The following is a 24,580-nucleotide window of genomic DNA, read 5'->3' on the forward strand; positions in this document are numbered from 1 at the left end:
GCTTACTGAAAACAGGAAATGAGTAAAGTAGAAGAATGGATTTTCAACACACCAGGGATACAGGCCCTACACTGTGATGTCAGACTTTAACAGAACTACATTTGGTTAATATCTTGGCTGACAAGAATTTGCTTCCAAGGTTTGAAGCAGTGGCCTAAATGATTTTCCCTTCCTACACAAGAAGAATAAAGAGGAACTTGCCCAAAAAGCATCCTTCTGGGAGGAGATAAGAAACATTCTAGTAACATCAGGATTTTTCAAATGGGCTTCCTAGCCATTTGGAAAAATGTATTGTTCTGAAGGAAACAACTTTGGGGAGGTGGGCTCTGAAGCAGCATTAGCATCAAAGAAAGTTCAGCCCTCTTTAGTAACAACAAGGACCCTCAGCCCACCAGTGGTGTCTTCAGGAAAGGAAGCCTGTGAAGAAGCAGCCCCAGCCACATCACCAGCTTCCAAAGAGGCTGCAGAAGCACGCACCTTGGAAAGGCCAGGTGAGTCACCACAGGTTTCTGACTAGGACAAGCCTTGTGTAGAAGTGGTTCCAATTTCTTCTGGATCAGTCACACAGGAGTTCAACTGAAGCTCATAAGTAAGGTAAGGCAGAGATGCTGGACAGGTGTCTCAAGTCTGGAGCACTGGACCCAACAGAGAATACTGAATCTCCAGCCATGTGTTCAATATTTTGCTATCAGGGATCAACTTAGTATCCTCTGGTAACAGAACCTCCTGTGATGAGTGTTGCCTTTTTCAGTCCTGACAATCTGTCTTGTCAGTTTGTGCAGACATAGCAATATTTCTGGATGTGTCTGTGAGTTGATGGTAAGAAAGAAAAATTCTGAGCTTGCCTTGCAGTTCTGAGGCCACAAGGGTCTCTGTTTCCCTACAATACTGTACTATTGTGGATATATCCTGATGGTCTGATCTTGAGAATAGACTGTCTTTCTGCTGTGTGCAGCCTCTTAATACCTGATGGGGTTTCTCATAGGCTCACAGCTCTAGTGTAAATGCTCCATATGATTGAGCATGCCCACAGCTGGCTTCTTAAAAGAGGACTCTATGAAATACTTGCAGTTTGACTCTATGTCTGGAAGTCACAGACTTGTAAGTCACTTGTGTGAGACTGTGCCTAAGGAAAATCCCAGCAGGACACAGGAAAACACATGTCCAGATCTTAGAATCCAGAGGCCAAAATATCTGGAGATATGAACTAAGAATAGAGAAGACATATCTCTGCCTGGGGAAACACAGCAGAACTTTTCCTATTCTCTTACAGTTTAGATCCCTGGAGATATATGGTCCATACCTCAGAAGACTTTGTCCAATGAATCCCTCCACACACATAGATATTTTATAGTCAGCCCAGATTCACAACCAAATATATTGCTCTATCCGCTTAAGCTGACAGTAAAGTACAAGGCCCCATCTCCCAGACACCAATACCCAGAACTCAGAGTAATACTTCCTGCCTATGATGAGGAGCAGAATGAAGGAAAGAATCCCAATGACTTTGAATTTCTCTCCCAGGCTGCCAGACTGAGTACTGATCAGAGATACCAGGCCCTGTCACGTCAGACTTTTCTAAATTTTTCATTACAGTTAAGAAGAGACCTGCACCTGCTGGTCCTCCCTCAGGATTTATGTGAGAAATTCCTCCCCTCAGGAAGGCAGAACACTAAGAAAAGAATCGGGAAATGTGGGGTATTATGTGGAGCCTTGGAAAAGATATGAACACTTTTCCTGATCTGGGGCCATTTCTTTCCCCCTGATTTTACATAACTGCCAGGGAACATATCTAGTGTATATATCCACACACATCACCCTCCAGAGGGAACTATGTATGACAAGGACTGGCCATCTTGAATTTGATGACTGTATGTGGTTGCTTTTCAGAGTCCATGGAAATGAACACTATAATTAGAAATTTTCATTGTAGTTGAAGGCTAGAGCCAGTGATTCTAGTCACTCACACAATGAGGCTGAAGGCTTCCTACAAACTCAAATCAGCTCCACAGTCTGAGTGCCATATTACCTAAAGGATAAAGAAGGCAGCCCGAAAGCATAAGGCAGCCAGGGAGGCATAAAGCAGGAATAGAGACATGGTGCCTAGTTGCAAAGAGAAAAGGAAACTGCTTTTGTGTCCTTGACTTCGTACCTATTCTGGTAAGCTTTGGAGTATAAATTATCAAGACACCTCAGAATGCCTGAGCAGACCTGCTGACTGCTACAGGAAAGAGCCTAGGACCAGGAGGTGTCAGGATGAATATCTCCAGTTCCACTCAACATATTTTCCTTTTTACTGTATCTCAACAAAGCACAATAGCACCCAAAACAACAAAGAGAGTAGGAACAATGAGATGTATGCACTGGTGTGGTCTGGGTCATGTGTGTGTGAGAAGATGGGTCTGAGTCCTCCAAGAGTTGTAATACCTACATTATCATTCCTCTCTAGAAAGGAGCCCAAGATTTTTGCTATGCACAAAATGAGGAGTATCAGTTCCTCATATAAGAAGAACTGGGTCTTCTTACATTAGGCTGGATTCATGTAAGCAAATGGAACTCGGTAACTGAGGGGACCTCTTGTCTCTCTCTTAGAAACAGCCAGCCTAAATAGTGCTCTGAACAGAGTCAATCCATTCCAGATCTTCTTCACTGACCATATACAGTCAATAGTGAGCAGTTCGAGTTAAAGGAGCATTTCCTAGTACTTTTACAGCTCCTTGTATTTTATGTCTTACTCGGAGTAATTCTTCAATGTTCCAACTTGATATGAATCTGCATGGAAAACGGTTGCTTGCCAGGATGTATTAAAACAGTCTGTACAGACCACATACCTAAAAGATGTAAAAATGAAACTTAAGTATGCCAAGAGTGTCCTTTCTAATGATTATGTTTTGTATTTATGAAGTACTTCATTTGTGCCCAACCAAAGAGATCCTACAAGCTAGGTTTTCAAGTATTTGCACACGCAGAGCATACATCTCTTGATTTTCAAGGGAACACACTAATTTGCCTAGAGAGTCCTTTGGATGAGTCTCTCATTTTCAGACTGCTGCTCACAAAACAATTGAAATTCTTGTAACTTGCTAGATATAAGCCACAATGAGGTGGTTTGCTCTTAGGTTTTGTAAGATCTTGGAGTCAGACCTTGGGAAGTGCTGATGTGTGAGGCAGTCTCCTGTGACTTTGTGTTCTTCAGTCCAATTGCATCTATTCTTACTGCTGGAGCTAGAGAATATCATACTAAGTGAGGTAACCCAGACTCAAAAGGTGAATCATGGTATGCACTCACTAATAAGTGGATATTAACCTAGAAAACTGGAATACCCAAAACATAATCCACACATCAAATGAGGTACAAGAAGAAAAGAGGAGTGGCCCCTGGTTCTGGAAAGACTCAGTGAAACAGTATTCAGCAAAACTAGAACGGGGAAGTGGGAAGGGGTGGGTGGGAGGACAGGGGAAGAGAAGGGGGCTTGCGGGACTTTCGGGGAGTGGGGGGGCTAGAAACGGGGAAATCATTTGAAATGTAAATAAATTATATCGAATAATAATAATAAAAAAAAAGAAGAGGAGTCCAAAACAGTTTATAGGGGAGGGGGATAGTATTGGAGATTGATACACTGACCTCCTGTATCAGTGAGCATTTCTGTTGGCTGGCATTTATGGTTTGTATTGGAAAAGAATGCCTGATATGTGTTGATATCAGCCATCAGAACCATGGCATCCATTGTCTTGGATGGACTGGAAAAGTAGAGGTGATTTTGAGTAGAGGGAAAACATTGTGGACTATTCTGAGCAAAATTATGGTGTGCTCAAAGCCATACTTTAGAAGTTAAAATGAAGGAGATGCAAAGCTGCTTGGTTAGGGAAAGTCAGGTGAGGTTTGGGAGCTGATACCATGGAATGATGATAAGGGGGTGATAGTCTTGTGTGTGTGTGGAGGAGTGATCAGGGGAATTCAGATATCCAGGTAATAGGGATAAAGTTTGAGGAGTCTGAGACAGGGCAGGATTCCAGTTAGGATCATGGTGAGGGCAGTGTTCATCTCATAAACATGAGTAGGATTTATATAAGAGGACAGAACTTGAAAGTGAGATGTAGTTATAAAGTGGAATTGAAGGCACATGTGAGATATTACAACTACATCAACATTGGGAGAATGAAGTGAGAAGGCTAGAGAGGATCCTGAGGCACTTAAACATGCAGGCGGCTCATGAACTCGGTAAATATGGAGAACTGGCTGCAAGAGAAACAATTCCTAGCAGCTTAGGTGAATGTCTAATGAGGAAATCAGGGACCACAGTGGGGATGAAGGAACAACAAGGCTGAAAGGGCACTGGATATGAGGTTCACAGAAGCCGTAAGATGGGGACACAGGAAGCAGGAATTCAGGATGGAACCTGCTGGAGTTCTGGGGATATTGACTTAATGTATTTTAAACCATGGAAGGCAGATAATGCAATGTCCAGTAATGTCATAAAATCTAGTTATACTGTCACTCTCCTGGACCCCCCAGCATTTAGGAGGATAGAGTGCAAGTTGGTGAATTTGGTGCCACGTTGAGTGAACAGTAATATTGTGCCTCAAAACAAAAGTCACTTGATGAGAAATTGGCCATTGTGGATTCTGTTATAACTGTCATACTGAAGCTGGCATCTAGGCCCTAGAATCTAGGGGAATTTGAAGTGGAGGCTGCTCTTTGGGAATGGGTTAGCAGATTACTGGCATGTAGGAGCTGTGAAATAGTTTGGACATGGTTTCTTCTTGTTTATTGTTATTTTTTAATTTTTTACTTTTTCATTGATTTCACTTTAGATTTCCAAAAGCTTGATGTTTTAAATGATAGCTTAGGTGTGAGTATACATACATAAACACAGTTGTTTAATGGCTCATGTGGGAAGCCTCTGTGTTCATACACAACTTAGAGAAAGAAACGAGAATGTGCTAGAAGCCTGCTCGAAATTTCTCACTTTCTCCCTCAAAGAATGAAACCTCTCTTGCTCTCACCATGTCTTCCTCCATTTTACATGTGCACTGCTTCCATTCTAACAGTGATTCAATTGCAATGGGTAGAAATGTAACTTTTACAACTGGCTTGCAGGGCTTAACATCTGCAAGATTTATCACCATTCATGCAAGCAATTGTTTGGTGGGTTTTTACATATGGAGACCCAGTGAAGGAAGAAGAAAAGTAATGGAAAAAGACATAGTATGATCATATGACAGTAATACTATACCACATCAGAAGGACAGAAGTAGCTCCTTGTCACATAGGGAGAAATCCCATGGGTCTCAGGGGCAGGATACAATAAAAACAGCTGCATTCTCAAAGAGATTGTTGAAGAAGTCATCAGAAATATCGATGAAGCAATCAGTCTACTGTTGTCAGGAAGGAAGCAGAGATGGGTTAGAAGTGAAGACAAAACTTGGAATAGTTACTGTCTAGACATCAGGTTTAACTAAGCATGGATGACCAAAAGGGCCTTGTCTTAACTGAGGGACAAGCTAAAAGTAAGTGTAGTGGTTGGAATACTCTGTCCCAGGCAGGGTATTGTGGGGTATGGCCTTGATGGACTAGCATTGGCATTGTTGGAGGAAGTGTCTCTTTGCGCATGAACTTTGAGGTCCTCCTTGAGAGAGGAGGAGTCATTTTTCTCCTTTTTGCCTTTCAAACAAGATGTAGAACTCTATGCTCACCAGGCACCATGTTTGCCTGAATACGGTCATACTTTCTGCTTTGACGATAACAGACTGAACCTCAGTACCTGTAAGCCAGCCCCAATTAAATGTTGTCCTTTATAAGTGTTGGATTGACCATAATGTTGATTCACAAGAATGAAAACACTAAGGCACTAAATGAGAAAAATGCAGCACATTTTGAACATTATGAATTAGGAGGACAAAAAGAAGATAGTTCCATATTACTGCTGCACATGACAGATGGCAGTCTACATTAAAGGATTTTGGAAATCACAGGAGAGAACAGATTGCTAATGCTCCTTGTGCCTCCCTTCCTTGGTGAATCAAGCATAGCTGGCTGGGCTAACTTAGAATTCTTGGCTTCTTTTGTCTTCTCAGACCCATCCAACCCAGACAGCCTTCTGGTCAAGTGCAGAACTGCACACACATTTTGGATATCAAATGGTGCTCCCTGAATCCATTGCTGTGGTGTGTGCCCCCAAGTATAAACAGTAAGTATGTGAGATTCAGGTCTGGAATTTACAAGTACAAAATCACAAATGTCTCAAAACTATTTAAAAACTGTCTTTGTACAGAATGTCTTGACTGATTGCTATGAAAGTCTTCCTTTTATGTGCATATTCTAATGATCACCAAGCACTCTTAAAAGACAGGTTGACACCACTGCTGGTTTTTAAGACAACCTTTTAAGAAGTAACTTTAAGAGGCAGAGATTGAAGAAATTCAACAGGGAACACTATATGGGAGTTCCATGTCTCTTCCTTCCCAACGCTGTATTCTTCTGAATTCTTCAGGCAAGGTAGTGTTGGGTAAGCAATGAATATGATTTCTTTTATAATATGTTTTGTCACTTGATGTCCTAAAGAAACAAGCTAACCCCAGTTTTATATTATTGTCCCTTGTTCCTCATAATCAATGGGCAAGAATTCATTGTGCAAGAAAGGGATCCAGAGACAGTGAGACAGAGAATTTATATACACACAGGGGAAAGAGAAGGAGGACACAGAGGACAGAGTGGAGGACATTGAGCAGATTAGGAGAAGGAGGAGGAGTATGAAAAATAGAAGGAAAATGAATATCGAGAGAAAGAAAACAAGGAAGGGAGAGAGAGAGAGAGAGAGAGAGAGAGAGAGAGAGAGAGAGAGAGAGAGAGAGAGAGAGAGAGAGAGAGAGAGAATGTAGATGGAAGAGAAGGGGAAAGAAATCAAAGACAAGAAAGGACAAAAATAAGAAATTAGAGGGCAATTAAGATTGGACAGGAATGACAAGGTCTAGAAGGAGGACAAAGATGACAATGATGAATTGCAAAAGGAAGATAAGTTCACAGTTTCTAAGAGAATGGCAACATTTTGCAGAGAAGATGAGACGAGAGTTGGGAGGAAAAGAGAGAAATAAGAAGGGAAGGAGAAAAGGGAGAGATAGGGAGAGACATATGAGAAAGAAGAGAAGAGGAATGAGGAATGGAAAATTGAATGAAAGGAGGAAGGTGGAGAGAAAGATGGAGATGAGAGACAGGAAACTTGGACTTGGAGGCAAATGTGTGCAACTGTGAGTCTGCCTTTTCTCATTTCAGAATTGGAATTTTCACACTGGTACCTACTGGATGAAAATAAATATCCAATTATCTACGGAGAAGGTTCCACGCCCACAGACAGGACACAGCTCTCTTCTGTGTATGTATCTTTGTACAAGTAATCAAGGCCATGTTTTCAGTCAGGTCACAGTGCTGATTGGTTTTATCATTTTTTCCTTACCCTCCTGGCAGTTCAGCTTCATCACCCCCTTCTTAGAAATCCATAGTAACCAAATATCTATGATTCTGGGATTAGTGAATGTACGTTTTCTCATATTTGAAATCTGATCATTCACTGTCTCTGAGATGCTATTCCTTTCTGTCCCATAAGCCTGTTATCTGCGGATACTAATACTCTCAGGAAAAGATTAAGGAAAGAGGACGTGTGTGTACCTCAGAGTCAGAGTGTGAGAGCAGTATGCTTGAGGCTCTGAATTCCATCCCCAGTAACATGAGGAAAAGAAAAAAGTATGAAACTCATTAGCTTATTTAATGCTTATTCCCTGATACTTTGTTCTTTATCAATGTCAGTTACAAACTTTCAGTCAGAGATCTGTATGCAAAGAACAAACTTGCACAAAAGGTAAATTATGCAAATCTTGTTCTGGAATTTTGTCTAGAAGTATATGGTTCTCACCATCTAGGGAGGTGGTTTCTTCTCCTATGTTGTGGTCTGTGATCTCACACTTAGTATGATCAGATCTCTGCGTGTCAGATCAGACCCAGATAGTGAGATTCTATCTCTTTACTGCATATCAGCCAGGACTCTTCCATTGAGTATAGATTCAGAGGAGATGCAGCAACATAGGGAAAGGACCAAAACGTGTCCCATGAAATAGATAAGAACCAGAAATTCAGTCATAGAGATCCAAAGTAATCTAAGATACTATATCACTCTCTCTCTCTCTCTCTTTCTCTCTCTCTGTGTGTGTGTTTCTATATACATATGAATGTTTATGTGTATACATTTTGCATTATGCTCCTTATCAAAAATACTGAGACCTAATAAAATTTAAGATTTCTTTTATAAGACACGTATATTATCTTCCTTCTGTAGCATCATTGTGTAGACGTGTGAAAACAGATACTATTTTTAGTTTATGCCTTTATCTGTGGTTTCAGTACCTGTTGTGGTGAGAAGAGTTTGGCAGATGCCCTAGATCTGGAGTCAGGTTATTGTGAAGTGCCTGCTTCCCTGCACGATCAGTGGATACTGTTACACACTGTAAGATTCCCCCAGATTCCCTTTGTGTACTCTCATGGATCAAAAGCAGAGAATGATTTTCAGCTGAATGTGAGAAAGACTTTTCTTGCAGGTCTGATCTAAACTACATAGCCCTATCTTGGGAGACAATAATGTTTAGGTACTGGGATGTTGAAAGAGATTGCACGATTATAAAAATGCCTAGAACTCCAATCCAAAGGTTCTCTGTTGTAAAGACCCTTTCTAGTTCTGGCCAATGTAAAGCATACCTGTAATGCCAGCAGCAGGGCAGCTATAGCAGGTGAATCATGAGTAAGAAGCTATCTGACCCTACATAGACAAACTGTGTTAGACTGATTAATCCTTGCGTTTCTGTATGCCATATTTGAGCATCCCTCAAAAATTATTAGGTAACTTTTACTACGTGATTTATATCATGACTCCAATATGACACTGCACTTACTGGTCCTTGTAATAAAGCAATATTTTGCAAGTGACTCTGGATAAAATGTGCCAAGGTACGTGGTCGTGACACACTGACTCTGAGAACTATGTAGGAGTACTGGTCCCTACACCCTTTCCCATAGCTGCCACCAACACTGCAATCACACTCTCTAGGCTGAGAACTATTGCCCTACAGTGAGCTTTTTATATTAGAGGTTGGGGAGAGGGCTCAGTAGGGAGAGTGCTTGTTTTTCAAGCTTTAGGCCCTGGATCTAGTTCCCAGCACTTCTGGAATCTGCCAAGGTGCTGCTTGCCTTTAACACAGCACTGGAGAGCAGGTGTCAGGAGGATAATTCCAAGATCCTTCTGTGCTCTCTAGGATATATGGTGTAGCCTAGATCACATGAGACTCCTTTAGTATAATATAAAATGTATAAGTTGTTTCAAAATGGGAGTTTTCCATGACTTACCAACATTTCCTTTTCTCCAATTGCAGGACTGCAGTCATGTCACCATCTGGAACATCAAGGTAACTGTCACATATTTGAGATGTATCAAATCTCACTTACCTTCTGTTGTGGGAGTGTGTGTGTGTGAAAGTTTAAGTATGTTTGTGTGTGTCTGCACATGCACCTATATATGTCTCTGTGTGTTTTATATATGTGAATGTATTACATATATGTATGTAGTGTAGTGTAAATATCTGTTCAATGGGTGTTATGCATGTTGTTTCTATGTCATGCATATTGTATCTATGTCATTTATGTGCACTGGTGTGAATGGAAGGCATACTATTATCATATATAGTGCCCAGAAGGAAATATATATATATATATATATGTGTGTGTGTGTGTATGTGTGTGTGTATATATATAATATAGTTATAGTTATATAGTTATATAATTATACAGTTATATATATATAGTTATATATAGTTTTATATATATAGTTTTATATATAAATATAGTCTATATAAGTTTTATTTAAAGATAGAATGGTATATGACGAGTTCATAGCAATTAGAAATTAATTATTTTATATAGCATATTTATTAAGAGCTTAAGACAAAATTTTTGACCATGCACCAGTATGCGTGTAAGGCTCCAGTGCACCCAAATCTAGTCTGCCTTACCTGATGCAGGGTCAATATGGGACAGATTGCAATTCCAACAATAACCTACTGCCAAAGAGACATATCTCAATGGTCCCAGATATTGGTCTATATTTTTCATCTACTCAAAATGTTACCCTGAATAACAAATTGATTTTTGAATAATTAAGAGAATTTTCTGACTCAAGAGAAACTTACTTTCTTTTGGGTTGACTTTAATCTGAGATGAGTCTACACCAATATTCAGTTTCTAATACAAACTGCATAATATGATGTTTCTCCACATGACACTCTTCATTAGAGTCTGGTACCCCATCATGGGAAACTGAAAAAGATGTATTTCCAGGAAAAGATGCTAGTGTTTCTGCTAGGCTCCCAGAAGCACTTTTGTCGATGCCAATTGAGGCTTATACCATTAAGGTAGTGACAGCTGTACTTTGATTTTCACTGCATGTTGAATTTGCAGTTCATCATAGGTGTGTAAAGAACTTTGGTAACACAGTGACCACCTCTCAAACCCTGGAAGACAAGAGGAGATGACTACAGCCATGTGGAAGTTGTTACATTTATATAAAATATATAGGAAAAGGAAGACTTTCTCCACTCCTCATATGCCATGTCACTTGCTCCAGTTTGTCCAGTCCTGCAACCAAGTTGTCCTGATGGTCATATTCCTGACTGACCAATCTAGCCACAAAACACATCATAATATACCAGGAAAATCTATCTGGCCTAGAGACAGTAAAGACCTTGCCTGAACGTGTTTCCTACAGCATGTGATTTCCATGAATTGTTAATGACTTGTCCACTGAGGATAGAGTTTGTGTCTACCTCACACAAAGTTACTGTCGTGAACAAGGGATGACACGACAAACTCACTGTTGCTGACAGACTGGCAAAAAGAAGCTCACTATGACCTGAGGGTGGACAACTATTCTCTTCAATGCCTCTGACTTTGGCCCTGTGCACAAGTGAAGTTAATCAGAACACATTGATGTTTCCCTAAAATTTCACAGAATCCCTTCTTTTATTTACATAATTGAATGCTCAAAGAGATTCCTAGTTTCTTTAAAAAGTTATTTTAATTCTATAGTAAAAGTTAACTTTGATTCAAACTCTCGAGTCTTGTGCCTATTCCTGTTTCCCAAAAGCACGTTAAATGAGAGGCCTGACTGTCGGGAAATAGGATTGGCAGGTGATGGTGGAGAACCTTGTCCTGGTTATTTATTTCTCTTTTCTCTCCTTTCCACCTTTTCCTTCTCCCTTCTTTTTCCTTGTGACTGGATTTCTGTGTGAAACAATGTCTGTCCTGAAGTCTCGATAGTACTTATGTTGTCCAGGCTGACAGAGAACTTAGAAAAAAAATCTGTTCCTGCCTCCCAGGTGCTGTGATTAAAGACTTTTTGGGTACTATGGCTGGAAACGTTGACATTTATCCTTTCACATTGACTCAGCACTTGTTTGCAACCACTCAGAGTAAATAAGGCTATGCATTAACAGATTTCCATGTGAGAGTGATCTACAATGTATCTTGATGACATTTAGTCCTCGCTGCCCTCTTGCATGCTTCCCCAATTAAAAAAAGAGGAAAGTCTCTCCTACTATGGTTTGATCTTGAAAATATCATCCTAAGTGAGGTAACCCAGTCACAAAAGAATACACATGGAATGCAATCTCTGATAAGTGGATATTAATTAGCCCAGAAGCTCTGAATACCCAAGGCACAAATAGCATAACAAATGACTCCCATGAAAAAGTATGGAGAGGGCCCTATGCAAAGGATTGATCTAGCATTGGAGGGGAGTATCAGGACAGAGAAAAAGGTGGGAGGTGATTGGAGAATGGGTGGAGAGAAGAAGGTTTATGGGACATATGGGGAGGGGGGATCTTGGAAAGGGGAAATCATTTGCAATGTAAACAAAGAATAAAAAAATAAAAATATAAAAAAAGAAATGCACATCTCTCTCTCTCTCTCTCTCTCTCTCTCTCTCTCTCTCTCTCTCTCTCTCTCTCCTCTCTCCCCCTCCCCCTCTCTCTCCCCCTCTCTGTACATGAGTGTTTGTTTCTCTATATGTGTTCACTGTGTGTTTCTATCCTGAGAAACACCTATGCTAGATGTTCTCTGGAGTTAAGGAGCACTTTCAGGCATCAGGTAATTCCTACTATCATGTGGGATCCCAAGATCAAACTCTTCTTGTCAGGCATGGTTGCAAGGGCTGTCTTCCTAGAAGCCAAGGGGCCTGTATCATTTAAAAAACCTGCCTTGTTTAATCAGGGTGTCTTACACATCTTCTTGTGACATCCTATAAATTCTGGGCAAAATCCCACCTCATACCCCCAAACAGTTGCTATTAATAGCTCGTCTGCTAAGGCTAGAGCAGGAGCTTCTTTCATATGCATGATAGAATACTGAAAAGCCTTTACTTTTTAAAGCTGGAGTGGAAGTAAACACAGCTGCTGGGCTTTTAGGAATGCAATTGCTTGTCCTGTCCAGAAGAGAGGTTAACACAGCAATACTCCCCACCCTCCATCTATTATACTGTTTCTGGGTTATGTTACGCCATGCCCTCTGAGTGGTGAGGTCTGGTGTTTATCTGTGTTCTATAAATTACTTATATGGGATCAAACACTCAACATTTAGTCTCTACAATATAAGGAGTAAATTAGTCTATACATCAACAGATGCAAAAGGAGTTTCTCTGACCAATGGGAAAAGTAGCACTAATCTATGGACATAACCACATTCAGGAAGGAGACTGACATGTCCAAAATAGCATTTGTTTGTTTCCTCTTGGTCAATGTATGGGATTAGGATGAAATTTAGAGCCTGTTATGCTTGTCTATAGAGGGGCCCTGACAGATACAGATGAGAAAACTAGCAGCCATCCATTGGACTGAGCATGAAGTTCACAATGGAGGAGTTGGAGGGTGAACTGGAGGAAGTGGGGTAGGGTTGCAGCCCCATGGGCAGAATGACGATTTGGTCAACCACACACCCCAGGGCTCCAAGAGACTAAGCCATAAACCCAGGAGTACACATGGCTCCAGCCAAAAATGTGGCAGAAGAATGCCTTGTTGGTCATCAGTGGCAGGAGAGGTCCTTGGTCCTCTGAAAGCTCAATAGAGGCCCCAGTGTGGGGAAATCAAGTGTGGGGGTGGTGGGAGTGGTTTGGTGGAGGAGCATATTCTTGGAGGCAGGGGTTGGGAGGATGGGTTAGGGGTTTTCCAGGAGGGGGAAACCAGGAAGGTATATAATATTTGAAATATAAATGAATATATTCAATAAAAAATAAAATAAAATGTATTAAAGCTCAAAATAAGAAAAGGATGAGATTTAGAGCTTCAGGCATGGATTTCATCCCGTGAAATGGCCAAAAATTCAACCAGAAATTGTTGGTTATTATTATACCAATAGTTCCATGATTGCATCTATAGGTATATCCTTCCTATCAAGTCAGCATTATAGCAAAAAGAATCCACTGCTTGTCAGAAATGACTTTTCTCCCAACACTATGCATAGCACCATACTGCACAGAGAATGCTAGGCAGCAGGGAAGAAGTTTGCCAGTCTCAGATCATTTCTCTATCTGCCAAGACTGAACAGTGATGTCTTAAACAGTAGGGTCTCACCATCTACTTCTGGTCTGTAACCAAGAGAATTAGTACTAGCTTATATTGTTTATGTAGCTTTAGGCTTCCCCAAATAAAAGTACATAGTGGATTTCTCACACCTGAGACTGGATTTCTTTGATCATAATCAATAGTAGCTAATAGAACCTTGCTGTATTCTCTCCAGTGTATCCTCCCTTTTCCTTAAGATTTATGGTCTTCAGCTTGGGCTTTGAAGTCTATTCGGAGTCCCAGATTACATGCAATGTAAGAGTTCAGTTGCCCAGACATCCAGTCTCCTAAATTAACCTGTTGACCCTTTGGTCCTAGGACCTGGCCTAGGATGGTGTAAAGCTGAAAGCAATAGTGAATTGTTATTTATGAACTGAGCTGGTTTTTTCAAGGTTGCCTAGAAGTGTGTGAATTTAGCATGACAGGAATGAATATCATGTGTTCATAATGGTTTCTACTGGATCCCCAAGAGCAGCCAAGGCTCACTATCCATTGCTATCTGATAATAATGAGTTCTCGATTATTTCCACAAGTCAACACTCAGCAAATGGATAATACATGGAAGCCACACTGATGGCCGTCCCATCCCTACAGTGCAAGGCTTTCTTACCACTGGCTTCTTGGGTGTCTCTGGGGAGATGAGTACAGGAAGTGCATCTGTGTCCTTCCTGCAATGCTCACATTCCATTCCACATGTGTCCTAGACAAGCTCTGTTTTTCACTTCTATTATATCCTTCCCTGGTATGCTCTCCTATCCTTCTTGTTGGTTTAAGTAAAGAGAGACATTATGTCTTTTCATATCACAGTTTGTCCTGTAGACACGGATACAGCTCAACCCTGAGCCCAAATTGTTGCAGACCAGTGCAGAGTTTTAAGTGAGGTGGTAATATCAGTAAAAGACCGGGCTAAGGGTCCAGATCATCACTTTTAAATGTTCCTAGATGAAAAGATGAGGAGTAAAAAAAAGCATTCTGATCTCCAATGCTCTCCAGAGTACCACTTACTTAAGATGGTAAATGGAGATCCAAACAAGGCTCAGTGCTAAAAAGAACATCACTAAATCTGTGGATCCTAATTGATCTCAGCACACATATGTTGGCTCACAAGTCTTTGTACTCTAGTTATAATTTCCTCTGGTATTCTCAGCTCTCATCAGGAATGCATATTCCTACATGTTGTTGAAATATTCACACACAGAAAGTCTTCTGTACAAGCAAGAAAAGTAGAAGTATATAAACATGGTACTCTATAACTTTGTACCTGCTCATGAGATACCCTAGGTTTGCTCAGACTTGAGGCAGGTCCCTCAAGGGAGTTGATCTGGGGACTTGGACAGAGAAACCATGGGGATGCAAAACTTTAGAGTTTATTGGAAGATTATTGTGACTGAAATCCCCAAGACACCAAGAGATAGAGAATGCATCTAACATCTAAAGAAAGTCTTTAACAAAGTGCATACAGACTTTCTCCTCGGCTATTAGCTCTCCCTGATTTGCAGCAGAGAAAACATAATAGTATTCAAGTTGTGGGCACTGAATGAGTTTTCTAGAGAAATCTTGGGGCTGCATGTGAGGACCTGAAAGAGAAAATAGGAGATAGGAAACCTTGCCAATCTTCCTATAGATTTTTGTCCTGAGGACAGGTCCCTTGTATTCATCTGTGTATATTAACTTAAGTATTCTGAATATCTAGTTTCCTTTTCTTGGCCACTTAAGCAGGGTCTGATGTATGTAAATCCCTTGAGGCTCAGGAGTGGCTAAGCCCCTCCCGCCTGAGCACCTCCAACTGCCAGGTTCCACAGAGAGAACACTCTAACTGCCCTATAGGCCAGCCTCAGTCTCCCCATCCACACTCCATCCTTACAGAATAGCCCAAGCACAGACGTCAAAATCGCAGCCATCCCTACCCTGGAAAGCTCGGTGCCCAACCCCACGAACAGGTTTATATCCCTGTCATGTATTAAATTCTTTGCTGCTTTGCATTTGAGCAGAGGCAGACGCACCAGAGGAAGTTAAGTTCGGTTCTTTCTCCCAGCCCCATTCTCCCCGGAAGAAGACTCAAACTCAAAATATATTTATAAATACACTCATCATATAGTTAGGCTCATTTCTGACTTGATCATAACAAAAATTAATCCATTTATTCTAATTGATATTCAGCTGTGTGTCTGTTTACCTTTGCTCAGCTAACATGGGCCTGTTTTTTCACAGTTTCCCAGGCGCATCTTCCACCCGGCACTCTCCCAGAATTCTTTTTGCCTCCTGTATGCCCGCCTCCTACATTGTGCCTAAGCTATAGGCCATCAGATTTTAATTGACAGGTGCCTCATCCATACAGATAGAAGATATTCTGTCCACACAGCCCTCTGGGTTTTTCCTTCCCAAATAAACTTTGGTGTGAGATTTTTGGGCTGTGTGACTCTATAGAATCCCTTGCCTTCTGATTGCCAGGTTACTTTTCTATCCCTGCTGTAACATGTACAGGGGGTTCCATCTCATATGACATGGCCTGAACTCAGATTGTTTGGTTACTTCCACATCTTTTGTGTCACTATTGCTGTGGCATATTTTCAGTCAAGATATTAAAAATAATTATGTCTTTCTTGGTTATATAAGCATAAGTGTTTTGCATGAATGTGTGTGTGTGTCTGTGAGTGTGTGTACGCGTGTCTGTGTGTGTGTGTGTGTGTGTGTGTGTGTGATGTGTATTCATATGTGTGGATGCTGGTGCATGCCACAATGTACATCTGAAAATCACAGGACAACCGAGAGTATCTGCCTTCATGTTCCACCATTTTGGAGGCAGGGTCATATGGTAATTTTTCTGCTGTGCATGCCAGGCTAGCTGGACCATGGGGTCTGGGGATTCAGTCTCTGCCTCCCATCTCCCCAGTGGTGTTGGGGTTGTAGACAATTACTCTATGTGTCTAGCTTGCACATGGGCTCCAGGCATACAAACTCTGTCAGTCCTCACTGTTGTACATAAGGCACCTTGACCTAATGAGCCACTCCTCATTAATATTAATAACATTAAAATTAATAACATTAATAAGCTTCCACAGGAACAATTTTTCAGTTTGATGTGTTTGATAGCCTGGGGAAAGCAGCCATCTTTGTTATTCACTGCTATAAACAGAACATAGCCTAGCAGAGTACCTTGCACACAACAAGTGTCAATCAGTATCTAAGCTAGCTTGAAGGAGAGAATTTTAAATTTAAAAAGAAAAAACAAAAGAAACACCCACAAATGTACTATAATCATTATAAGAGAATCATAGAAAATTCTAGAAAGAGCTATAAAATGCTAACAATGCTGATTTGGGCAGCACGTCCAACCTCTTTAGACCCCACTTGTCCATTATTTGTGTTAATGGGGCCTCACAAAACTTTTAATCAGGAAATAATGAGTGGGAAATGATAAAGGAGTCAAGTAGGGCAGAATGGCCCCATTAAATTCCGACCCACTGTCCACCATTGCTCCTCACTCCCACTCTCATGAGATAAGAAGGAGACAAGAACAACCAACTAAAGGGGGAAGAACGGTGAGCACAGCCCAGGTAAGACATCATTTGTAGCTACACTTCCTTGGATATAATATTTATCATTTGGTCCCACACTCCAAGGAGACTAGAAAGTGCAGGAGACTACAGATAAAGTTAAAATGGCCCTTACTGGACAACCATAGCATCTGGCTATGGAGTAGATAAGAACCCACTGATCCTGACTGGATAATCAGAGCATCTGGCTACACTGTAGACAAGAACTCACTGGTCCTGAGTGGACAACCCCAGCACCAGCCTGTCAGGTAGACAGGAGTCCACTGAACTAGTCTTGTGAGCTTTGAACTTTTACATAATAAAATACTTTATTAATGCATCTTGTAATTAGCAGCCTTGGTTAATGATTATTTCCCCTTGATCTCCATTCCTATAATAGCCACATACAGCAAACAGGATTGAAAAGCCAGATCATCCAGAAAGGTAGATGACACATCTTTTATGACACATAATTTAATCATTCACCTATAGAGAGGCAAGTTTACAACCAGGTCAACAAAGAAGAAATACTTTTCAGTAACTCTCACCTGCATACACACTGATAAACCATGAACACAACAGGGCTGGTCCAGTTTGCTCTCTTATCATCTTATCACAGAGCATGTTCAGGGATAATGGAAGCATTAACACTGTAACTCATCCTCCCTTATATAGTTACTGTTTCTTTTTTCCTTTATTTAGCTGTTATTAGAATTATTACACATTTATTTATTTATTTATTTATTTATTTATTTATTTATTTATTTTACATCTTGAATGCTGACCTCTACCTCCTCACCTGTTACAGAGTCTTTTCCCTTCTCCCCTGAGTGGGTTAGGGTTCCCATGTGTTATCCTTGCACCCCGACACATCAACTCTCTCCAGGGTTAGCACATTTGCTCCTACTGAGGCCAGTTGGTGAAGGGCTTCCACAGACAGCCAAAAGCTTTAGGAATAACCCCTGTATTTGACTTTGTTGGTCTTCCTGTAGACTCCTAATCTCCACCAGTGCCCTGAATCCCTTCCCTAACTGTTCCATAATAGTCAAAGTGCTCTATTCAGTGTTTGCCTGTGGGTCTGTTTATCAATTTTAGTCAGCTGCTGGGTGAAGCCTCTCAGAGAGCAGTTATAAAAGGATCTTTTCAGGATGGCCCACAGAGAAGCTGGCTGCCTTTGAGACAGACAGAGCTTCAGGCTATGAACTGGAGTGCAGTTCTCTGATTGCAGGTAGTAGTGTGGACTGGAAACCAGGAAAAGCACTTAGAATAGACAGTAGGGTTATTTCACTGATAATGCAGCCAGAACTCTGCATCTTTGATTCTAGTTTTAGGTAAGAACACATGGGCTTCTGCCTGTAGTTTCCACCTTAGAGGCAAGTTTCCAGTTGGTGATAGGCTGAGAATATCTTAAGGAAGTAGGGTCTCAACCAGTTGTTCTTAGCCTTCCTAATCCTCTGAAATCATGCTGTGATCATCCATAACCATGACATCATGTTGATGTCATTTCATAACTGAAATTTTACTACTATTATGGAGTATTATGCATACTCTATGGAATATCGATATACAGGATATGTGACCCCCAAAAGTATTGTGGCACACAAGTTGAGAATCACTGGGCTAAACTGCTATTTTTAAACAGAAATGTTTCTCAAATACTTTCTAAAATGTACATTGATCATTAATTTTCTTGTGATTTTTCTCATTAAAAAGGATTTAATTAGAAATAGTTAAGGAAGCTTGCTTTCATCCGATTTATATGAAAATTGGCTTAGTGTCCTTAATGACCAATCTCTGCTTGGAAAATTTTCTGCTATACAAAGGTATTGATACAGTAAACACTTGGGGAACTGCACATAGTTAGAATCAATGTATTTTCAAGGTACATTGGTTTGTATTTACAGGATTATAAACTGGACCAATGTCCCATGCCAAGAGGTTTCCTTTGCTCAGACATGTATATTCACTTTATAAACCGGTGCATTTCTCAAGCAAGAGTGTTGTACCGTGTCTGTAATCCCACCACTTGAGGGTCTTCTACATTATAACTGTCATGGTTTGGAAGACAGAGCATGCTACACATTTGTGTGCAGGTCAGACTAAAGTATTGGTTTGAGTTCCTGTGAGACAAATTAAAAGAAGTGTGTATGTATAATACCTGTGGGTTATTGACATCCTAGTATTATTACCATGGTATTGTGAATATTGCACATGTTAAATATATGTCATTGATTAGAACATGAAGCTATTTCTGAGTTCCCCTTTCTCAACTATAACTACCTAGAGAAGTCTGGGTCAGGTATAGCTACTTCTGTGAATCATTTTCCTGTACAATATTCCATACAATGATTTTTTTGGTAACAGGAGCTTTGTGCTCCCATTTCTACCCAGGACTTCAGCATCTCTGCCTTCCCTATAGCAGGAGCTGTTACACCTGCATTGTGTTGGGTCACTAGTGTGCTTTCTGCTTCTTGTATTGCAGAGTGTTGCAAGAGTATTACATGGATTCATACTACAATAGACATTAAATATGTCCCCATGGTGGCTGGAAAGATGGTTCCCTTTTTAACAATACTGTTTCCATACACAGAGCACACATGACCTGCAACAATCTTCATTCATTCTATTTCCAGGGAACCTGACACCTTCCTCTGGGTTCTGAAGGTAGCAGTTATACATGTAGTACTGAGAAATTCATACATGATTTTCAAAGTTTCCTACAATTCTATAAGGAGAATTGATTTGAAGAAAATATTTAGGGCAATTCTTCAGCTATATATTCTTATTTATTTTGAATTCTGAATATACTATGAGCTGGTCTACAAAACATTTATGCTGATCTTTTTTTTTATTCGATATATTTTTTATTTACATTTCAAATGATTTCCCCTTTCTAGCCCCCCCCACTCCCAGAAAGTCCCGTAAGCCCCCTTCTCTCCCCCTGTCCTCCCACCCACCCCTTCCCACTTCCCCGTTCTGGTTTTGCTGAATACTGCTTCACTGAGTCTTTCCAGAACAAGGGGCCACTCTTCCTTTCTTCTTGTACCTCATTTGATGTGTAGATTATGTTTTGGGTATTCCAGGTTTCTAGGTTAATATCCACTTATTGGTGAGTGCATACCATGATTCACCTTTTGAGTCTGGGTTACCTCAGGGCAATTCTTAAGCTGTATATTCTTATTTATTTTGAATTCTGAATATACTATGAGCTGGTCTACAAAACATTTATGCTGATCTTTGTATTCAGAATTTTGTAAGCAACATTAATCGTAAGACAATCAACAGTAAAATTTTCCTTTTTTATGTATAGTATTCTACTGAAGATGCCATGTACAAATTACATCCTGCTAAAACAGCTCATCTCTGTGCTCTTAAAATGAAAACCTCTACGAGGAATCACTTAGACACCTACACCTTATCTGTCCTCGTAGCCCCTCATGTGCTGTGGGATCCAACTTGCTGAACTCATGATTTGGGAGTGACCTCCCAAAATAGGTAAGGGGATATGATTAGTCCCTTTGGGAACAAAGTCTTCATTGTGATCCAGGAATTGGGAATGTTTCAGAAAGGTCACTGAATTAAAGGACAAACTAGGATTGCATTCTTCTGGAGTTGGAGTGTCTGTTATATAATATGTGTTCTTTTAGCACTCGCTCTTACTTCTGCAAAATAGAATCATGTATGTTTGAATTATTTCAGGTACAGTATAATGTACCTCAGTCTTTTTTTCAGTAGCTCTTAATTTTACTATGAAGCTGTATGCATTGATATTTTTATTACTTTCATTATTTACTTTATATCCTGATTGCAGTACCCTCCTCTAAGTCCTATTCTCAAAACCCCTTCTTCTATCAGTTTAATTTTAATTTAAAACTTTACTTAATTTATATTTAATTTTTAATTTTGGGTGGAAGTTTCCAGGGGAAAGAGTAGATGTGGTCAGACTAGAAAAGGAGTGTTACTGGGTGGCACGATGGAAATTCACAGAGAATCAATAAATACCATATGTTTTGAAAAGGAAAAAAGTTAGACAACCCAAAAAAGACAATAACAAAAGAAGAAAAGAAAGCTAGGGTTCTCTTTAACAACTAGCTTCCAGAAATAAGGTCCACAGGAAGAAAGTCATACTAGTATTACTCAGAAAAGAGTAAGATAGGCCAAGAAATAGGTTCCTCAATTTAGAAAGTGTCTTAATTTATTACTGTTGCTATGATAAAACACGGATGAAAAGCAACTTACAGAGGACAGGTTAACACTTCACAATATACTCCTTGTTACAGTTAACTACTGAGGAAAGTCAGGGCCCAAACTGAAGCAATGCAGGAATCTAGAGGAAAGAACTGAAGCAGAGGCTGTGTAGGAGTGCTGCCTCATGACCCGCACCTCATACCTTTCTTTATCTCAATATAGCTCAAGGGTGGCACCATCCTGCAGATCTTGTCCTTACAAACTCCATTGTTAATCAGGACAATATCCCATAGACTTCCCTAGACAATCGGCCAATCTGGTGTTGCAGTTTCTCAACTAAAATTCCTCTTCTCACCAACTTGTCTTAGTCATTTTTCTATTGCTTTAATAAAGCACCGAGATTAAAGCAGCTCATAGAATGAAATACTTATTTGGGAATTAGATATCCAGAGAGATTAATGTCCTTCAAAGTCATGACAGAGGAGCATAGCTGCAGGAAGGTAGGACAACCAACAGGAAGCAGAGAGCTGGTGGCTCTCATCTTGGCAGCAAACACGAAGCACAGAGAGTACACTGCAAATGGCACCTGCCTTCTGTGACCTTAAATTCTAATCAATGACAAACCTCCTATGAGGAGGCCAAGCCACTTCAACCACCCAAAAGTTGTCACAAAGATGGTGTCATATATTGTGATGCCTGCAGTTACACGGCCATCCCATTCAAAGCATCAAAATAAAACTTTGCCTTGTCCCCAAACCCCTGCAAAAAAATCACCAATTCAAGAAACTTTGGAAGTCATTGCTGTGATTCACCAGTCATTATGGCAGCATATCAGTTCTGAAATGTTACATTGCTTTAGTAGTTTCCCCATTCTTTGCAATATATATGAAATTTTAACTAGGTTAAGTTAGTTGCAAAGAACTTAGAGTCTCCATTTCAGACAGACTTCATTTCACAGTTTCATATCTGCTTGTAGTTACTGCTACTTTCCATATCATTTTGGATATCAATTTTTTATTGATTTCAATTTTTTAAAGTATGTGAAATGACAAGACAATCTTTTTTTGGCCTTGTGGTGTTACAGATATCTATCATACATATCATGATTGACAACTGTGTAGATATATTTGGATAGAATAACAATATCGTTGTGACCATAACCAAAAGAGGTCAGATGACATAAAGACATCAGTAAATACTGCTGGTAAGTAACCTGTTATGATAAAAAACATAAATGGCCACAGTGGGAAACCACAGATGCTCATACTGCAGAAATAAAGATTTCATCTGATGCTCCACAGGTGGAAGGTCCTACAAGTTAAGAGAACTTTTAATTAGTTATCACAGGGAAGGAACAATAATATCATTCCTTGATTTCATAAATTTGTAAATATCAGAACAGCATTTAGCATATCATGGTATAAAGTATTGGAAAATATTTTAAACAACACTTAAATTATGTGGCTATATGTATATATACATAGGTAAGCATACAGACATACATATATACATATATACATACATACATGTATGTATGACAAGGGAATTCTTTTTTTAAACCCTGTAAGAATTCCAGAATATTACTTGCTATATTTCTATCCTTTTCTTCCCATGGTCCATAAGTCATGTAGAATAACTTAGATATGAAATTATTTTTAAAAAAGTTCACTTAGAAACAATTATTTAATTTAAAAATGCACTAAACTTACTACAAGGTTAAACCATGTGCCAGCAAGCTGTGCTATCCTTGTACAAAAACAATGATGTTTGAGAGATGATCTTGCCAAATGCCTAGCATTTGATATAAATATTAATTTGCATGGGATCCACTACAACACATATGTGAGAATCTTAACCTGCAATATTATTCAAATTCAGATATAGTGGTAACTCAAGTAATTCTTTGTGTAGATTCTTTGTTCATAAAATATACTGAAAAACTAGTATTATCTGAAATGGGGTGAATCTATCATCTGAGAATGTTTGTACAATGAAATTTTTATGTTTCCTTTAGCAGGGGAAAATGAAACAACTTCAACATATATCTTTTCACAATGGAAATTTCCTCATGACTGAAGAAGTTGCTGGTCATTTTATTTCAATGTTCCCTTCTACCTCTCTCTTAACCATAGCAGAAGAGATTATGACAAGAAACAACTTCAGTTTTATATTTAACCATAGTTACATAGTTTCACTCACTATATTTATTTTATGTTATGTATTACACATTCTTATCTATTAATATTAATAAATGGTATTAAATTATGTTATTGCTTAGACTCCAATTTGTCTGATTCATGATTCTCCATAGTCTTTGGAAAATGGCATTTTCAGTATTCTCCGACACCTCTGTTACTCAGGCACCTGTATTCCTGTGACAGATTCATGTTAGTAATTGTTTCTTCCAAAGTTCCAAAAATGGGCATTCTATGTATTGCTCAATAACTGCAAGGTAGGGATTTATCTGCCCAAATTCTTCCATATCGTCACTATAAAATACTCCCCATGGCTAAGTGTCAACTATTTAGTTGTACAATAAAATCAGACTCACTCCTGTGCATTAGAGCAACACTTATAAAAAAAAATATTCCTATTTCTGTGAAATGGTACTCTAGAAAATTGTTTATATTAGGAAAAATAGCTCATTATTTGAGGGCTCAAGATATCATCAAACAGCACTTGTGATGTCAGGAGGTTGTAACTAGTGAAATCCTTCACCTAGTTGAGAAGCAGAGGATCATGAATATTCATATTCAGTAAGCTTCTTCCTTTTATACATTCAACGAACCATGAAAGGAATTGTAGAACCCAGTTACATTGTTAGTTTGCCCATATCAGTTACTTAAGCAGAGACATTAATACATTATATATATATATATATATATAATATGTAATATGTAATATATAATGTAATGTATAATATATATAATATATAAATATATCCTTAGAGTCATGCCTAGATTCCATTTTCAGAGATAGTTCTAAATGAAATTCCATTAATAATCAACATTAATCATCACATGTAATAAAGTTAGAGGTGACTACAATTTTAGGAATATACAAATGTTCAAAGTCCTTAGTGATCAGAGAAAGGCAAATCAAAATGTGCCTGAGGTTCCACCTTAGACCAATCAGAATGCCTAAGCTCAGTACCTCAGCTGACAACAAATGTTGACAAGGATGTGCAGAAAAAGGAACACTCC

At 39.5% G+C, this 24,580-nt stretch overlaps 1 long non-coding RNA gene across 1 annotated transcript; it reads left to right on the forward strand.

Moving 5' to 3' along the window:
- Positions 1 to 20,514: 20,514 nt before the first annotated feature.
- Positions 20,515 to 23,489, forward strand: LOC127676268 (uncharacterized). The gene is made up of 3 exons (XR_007975815.1): positions 20,515 to 20,684; positions 22,462 to 22,581; positions 23,392 to 23,489. It is a non-coding gene; the product is annotated as an uncharacterized LOC127676268 (long non-coding RNA).
- Positions 23,490 to 24,580: the final 1,091 nt, after the last annotated feature.

The sequence above is a fragment of the Apodemus sylvaticus genome, chromosome 1 (assembly GCF_947179515.1).
Source record: "Apodemus sylvaticus chromosome 1, mApoSyl1.1, whole genome shotgun sequence".
Classification (NCBI taxonomy): domain Eukaryota; kingdom Metazoa; phylum Chordata; class Mammalia; order Rodentia; family Muridae; genus Apodemus; species Apodemus sylvaticus.